This window comes from Canis aureus, chromosome 8 (genome assembly GCF_053574225.1).
Source record: "Canis aureus isolate CA01 chromosome 8, VMU_Caureus_v.1.0, whole genome shotgun sequence".
Taxonomy (NCBI): domain Eukaryota; kingdom Metazoa; phylum Chordata; class Mammalia; order Carnivora; family Canidae; genus Canis; species Canis aureus.
In genome coordinates this window covers 18,928,405-18,934,404 of record NC_135618.1, presented here as the reverse complement: position 1 = coordinate 18,934,404, position 6,000 = coordinate 18,928,405, and positions in this window count along the sequence as shown.

The following is a 6,000-nucleotide window of genomic DNA, read 5'->3' as shown; positions in this document are numbered from 1 at the left end:
GAGGTGCTAAGGGTTAGGGCTTCAACATATGAATTTAAGGAGGACACAATTCAGCCCATACCAGAGATCAATGGAAAATCTACTACTACTCTTCTCTCAATTCTGGAAACATCTCGTACAAAGTCCTCCAGTGGAGGTAAATATGTTTTGTTTTGTTTTGTTTTGTTTTAAGATTTTATTCATTTTATTCATGAGAGACACAGAGAGAGAGGCAGAGACACAGGCAGAAGCAGGCTCCCCGTGTCAGGAGCCCACTGCGGGACTCGATCCCGGAACCTGGGGACCATGCCCCGAGCCGAAGGCAGACACTCAACCACTGAACCTTCACCCAGGTGTCCTGTAATAAGTTTTAAAATGCAGGAAACCTTAACCTTAATACGAATTGCTTCACGAAGTGCAATGCTTTCTGACTAGCCACGTGCAATCAGTGACACAGGTGAGAGAGGAGGTGCAAGAATGAGAAAGAAGTAATTTCACTCACAAGTTGCTACTGGGAGGGGCAGAGGTCTGTAGGCCAAGGGATAATGATAAATAAAATTTATGAGACATCTACTATGTAATAGAGAGCAAGTATGCTAAGAATGAGCGACATTAGTCAATTTCTTCTATTTATTCCTAATATTAACTCAGTGCAGCAGGTATATTGTCACTATCCTCATTTTACAGTGAAGGAAGCGTAGACACGGAATGATTAGGTCAGAGCAGGAGTCCGAATCAAAGTTCATCTGAGGCCAGAGCCCCCACTGCTACTGTCTGGGGACAGTTGTCAACATAAGGACATAGCTCAAGGATAAGAGGACCAAAAGAGGTAAGAGGGCAGCAAAAACAAACGTCTTCTGCTCTATGATTTTTCCAAGAATAAAAATTATAATTGCGTGCCTGAATTTGGATGCGTGTGCTGGAGGCAGCCGTACTAGGAATATAAATGTCAAATGCCCTGGGATTTCCCCTCCCAGCCCACCACACTAGCTCAGTTTTGGAGGTGCGATTCTTGTCTATGCAGGAAGGGCTGGACCCAGCCCCGGGTATTCCCCTTTCCGGACAGCCTGTGGAAACATATCCTGTTCTTAAACTCCTCCGTGACTCAGGGCTTTCTCTAGGGCATGGTTCTCCACCCCACCAGATCTAATATTCCTTTCTTACAGCGAGTCTTTTCTAACACTTGTTTTGCCATCATGGAATTAAATTATTAGATAATATAACCCAACCACATATAATTTCAGAAAAAAAAATAACACTATAGGGTGACCAACAGTCCTGGTTTACTTAGAACTAGAGAAATTTCTGGGACACTGGATTTTCAGCACTAACTCTTAATTATAATATGTAAGAGAAATAAAGTAGCTGAAAATAAATTAACATGCATTAGAAGCCTTTGCTTGGGCCATGTAGTCAGTTGCTTACACTTACTTAGAATGAGTTAAGAAATTAAATAAGAAAATGTTTTTTATGCATCTCTAACAGAAAAGTTGGATTTTCATTCTGAGAAGGGCTTAATTTTAATTTAATTGCAAGAAGTGTCAGATCTCCTGTGTTACGGATTTGCACATGACAGTACAAATGCAGCCTGATGCAGTTGTATCATTCTGGTGACTCAAATCCCATGAACAGTATTTCCTTAGATATTGCAATTTTCTGAAATACTGAGCATTTCTTGATAAAGTTCCAAATAAAATAAGTAGGATTTTCCCTTCGTTTAGTTGGTGATTGAATTCCTTTTTTTTTTTTTTTTTTTTTTTTTTTTTGGTGATTGAATTCCTAAATGCTTCTCCCACACTAATCAGTTCTCCAACACCACCTGGTTATCCTGCACTTCAATTTCATTTTAAGACTAACTGAAGTTAGCACAGACCTCCCAAGCTAAGGACTCAGTCCCACAATATTGCTCCCCCACATAGAGACAAAGAGAGTAGTAGGTACCCAGATCATCCATACTTCTGCCTGAGTTGGCTACAAATCAAGGGTTCACCAGGAAATCCTCCTTAAGTTAGACCATTTTCCAGAACAGCTCACAGAACTCAGAGAAACATTTACTTATGTCTACTAGTTTATTTTATAATTAAGGATATGATACAGTGCATCGATGAAGAACCAGATGAAGAGATGGGAAGGGGCGTGCTCTCAGGGCATACCCCTCTACACAGCACCTCCATGTGTTCACCAGCCTGGAAGCTCTCTGAACCCTGTACTTGTGGGGTTTTTATGTAGGCTTTATCGCATAGGCATGACCAATCAGCAACTCAATCTTTAGGCCCTCTCCCCTTCCCAGAAGACAGGGAATGTAGCTGAAAGTTCCAAGCTTCTAACATATGTCACCATCCTAAAGCTACCTGGGAACCCACCAAGAGTCCCACCTCATTAGAACAAAACACACTTCTATCATCTAAGAAATCCCAAGCAATTTGGGAGTTCTGTGTGAGAAACCAAGGTCAAAGACCAAATATTAAAGATGTTCCTAGTGTTTTTACCACTTAGAAAATTATAACGGTTTTAGGACCTCTGTGCAAGGAGGGGTTTGAAACATACGTACATACATACATATATTTCTATTATTTCACAGCTTGTATGTGTGTGCACATGGAATTAGATTATAAACAGGTCTTTCACCTACGTGAAACTTGATCTTGTGTTACATTTGAGAATCATGTGTGATGAGGGACATTTCTTTGTTGTGTGGGACATCTTATGCATTGAAACATGTCTCTCCTCCTGGGCCCTGCCAACTAAATACTAGTAGAGCTCAGTCATAAATTTCCAAATAGCCCCAACTGAGATCAACTTCTCTAGGGTGCCATTAGAGGTGAGGGAACCCCAAGTTGTAAGAGAACCAATGATCTACCTGTAGACTGGAGATAACAGCTACCTTGTGGGGATTGTAATTAAAATGAGATACTACATGGAAGTGCACTCCACAAAGCCTGGTCCATAGTAACCAGTCATTGAATGGTAATCATCCCAACTTTATTCTATTTCTTAAACATCCCAAACCTACTCCAGTCTGAGAGCCTTAGAATTTCTACTCCCTCTGCCTGGAATGCTCTTTCCCAGTCTGGCTCCTAATCATTTACATCTTAGCTCAGAAGTTCCCTTATCAGAGAACCTTTCGTAGCTATCTATCTAAAGTAACAAACTTCATGCCTTCTTATACCCTACCACATGACCTTGTTTATTTCATTCGCAGCCATGGTCATGGTCTGAAATGACCAGATTCACTTGTCTACTTGTGTATTGTCTCTTTTTTCCCCAGGGCCTTGTCTGTGTCACTCACTGGTCTGTCACCAGCCTCTAGAGGAGGGCCAGGCCCAGAATAAGGCCCCCCATAAACACTGACTGAGCAACTAGTATGATTCTTAAACCAACACAGATGTGGCTTCAACCTAAAACTCATCTAGTTGAATAGATCTTAGAACTAGAGGGCCGCCCATGAGCTCTCCCAGTCTAGCCTCTGGCCTCTCCCCTTGCTGCAGATAAGGCAGGGGAAGGAGAACCCTTCCTAGCATGGACAAGTTAAGACCCGACCACAACAAATCAGCTGAGCCTAAGAGATGGGGTAAAAGACTGCTCACATACTTAGCCTCAAATATCCAGGAACATTATGTCTTTTCATCCGCCAGAGGGATCAGAACAACTAATTTAGGAAGAAGTGCAATAAAAGTAGAACTGGAGCCAAGGGCGAAGAAGGTGGTTACCTAGTCCTTGGCAGTACAAAGAACTGTAAAGAAGACTGCCAGGGAAATGCAGAGGGCAGAAATGCCCATCTGGAGGACCAATCAAGTACCCAAACTTGTCTTAACGCCAGAAGCTATTGGACAGTTTGTTTGTCTACCATGGACTTTGAGAAGCCCCTAGAGAACTCAAATTTATGAATACATATATACTGGCACTTTCTATATGCAAATCAAAGGATGGAAATTAAATGATGATTTCCGGCTGATCTTGTTCCTGGATTTTTCTCTGAGGAGATTGGAGGGCCCTGTTTTTCAGTGATGTTTGGATCTCTGGATGTTTGCAGACTCTGGGTTACCAAAGGGCTACTACTCAAGAGAAAAGTCCATTTGGAGAAAAGTCCAATCAAACAGGTTGCAGAGTGTCTTAATCCTCCCCAAGTCTACATCCTGCCAAGGATGTAGATGCAGGGAATATCACTGCGGAAAGAGCAAGAGGTCTGGAATCAGGTGGACGCAGGTTTGCAATGCACTCCCCAATGATTATTAACGAAGACCTTAGATAATTTACATAACTTGCCTATGCTTCAGTTTCTCACTTTTATTTATTTTTAAAGATTTTATTTATTTATTCATGACAGAGAGAGAGAGAGAGAGAGAAGAGGCAGAAGGAGAAGCAGGGTCCCTGCAGGGAGCCCGATGCGGGACTCTATCCCAGGACCCCGGGATCATGACCTGAGCCAAAGGCAGATGCTCAACCTCTGAGCCACCCAGGTGCCCTGTTTACCACTTTTAAAATAAAGTTGGTGATACTTCTGCTACAGGGTTCATATACGGACTAAGTAAAACTGCAATGTATATGAAATGTTTTGCACACCTTTTGGGGGCTGCATGCCGCATTTATTTCCTCGCCCTTAAGTGGGAGAGTGACAATTACCTCAAAATGGGGGAACACGATGAAGGTTCCTGTAGAAGATAGCAAAGCAGAGACAAGAAGGAGGACATAACAGTGACTAACACAGGAAGAGGTCACAGCTGAGTTATCAAGTAGGCTAAAATTACCTTGGTTCATAACCAGTAATCGGGGGCCCCCAGTACAGCCCAGTGAGTCTGCTTGGCTTTTACACTCAGGAAACCTTCTTGCCCCAGCTCTGCTGCTGCCTGTGAGCAGGCTCCTTACAGGTAACGTGGTGTTAAGAATACCTGGCTCATTGTGAGATACTATACTGAGATATAGGATGGAAGGCACCTGGCTCCCAGCGAGACTCATACTCTTCCTAGCCCTCCTTAACTGGTGGAGAGCTGCTGAGCCAGCGTCTGAACAGGAAGGGCCAATGAATGTGAATTTCACTTATTTAGTAGCATTTCAGCCAAGATAGGCCAGATTACGCTGTGGTTGCAAGTAACCCTAGAATTTCAGTGACTTAAAATGAAGATTTCTTTCTTTTTTTTTTTTTTAAGCAGGCTCCACACCCAACACGGGGCTTGAACTCATGACCCTGAGATCAAGAGTCACATGTTCTATGGACTGAGCCAGCCCAGGCACCCTGAAGATTTATGTCTTCCTCCCCCTATTTTCTAGCATGGTCAGGGAGTCGCCCTATTCTCCACACCATTGTCATCCTTGCTCCAGGCCCCAGGCTCACAAAGCAGCCACTTTCTGGAACATTGCTGGTTCCCATGACAAGAAAAAGATAAGACGGTGAAGCATCCTGACTTTCAAAGTTTCCACTCACATTTCAGCGGCCAAAGCCAGGCACATGGTGATACCTTCAAGTGGGTGGGAAAGTACAACCCACCATATGTCAGGAAGGAAAGACAACAAGAATATTTGTGAACAGCCTTAATGACTACTGTAGTTAAGGAGCAAAGACTTCAGAACGATTTAATTATCTCTTTTCCCAGAGAAAGACTTGCCATGAATTAGCTTGTTGAGAATTGGCATGGAACCAAGGATATGTTTTTCTTTTCTTGATGAAAATAAATTATTGGCAAATAATCTTGCTGGGTTATTGCACTTTTTGCAATATTTTTGGTTGCTATGCCCACTGCTGGGTCTAACTACACAGAGGTAATTTCTGTAGACTTTTTTATTGTATTGAGAAGATCGCCTTTTCATCACCGATGGGTCTCTGCCTCTCTCCCACGTAATAAAGGTGTACCTCCTTTATATTCTTTCCAATCACATTTTTTAAAACGATTTTATTTATTTATTTATTTGACAGAGCAAGAGAAGGAGAGAGCGCAAGTAGGGGGAGCAGCAGAGTCCCCGCTGAGCAGGGGGTCCAATGCAGGGCTCCATCTCAGTATCCTGAGATCATGACCCGAGCTGAGG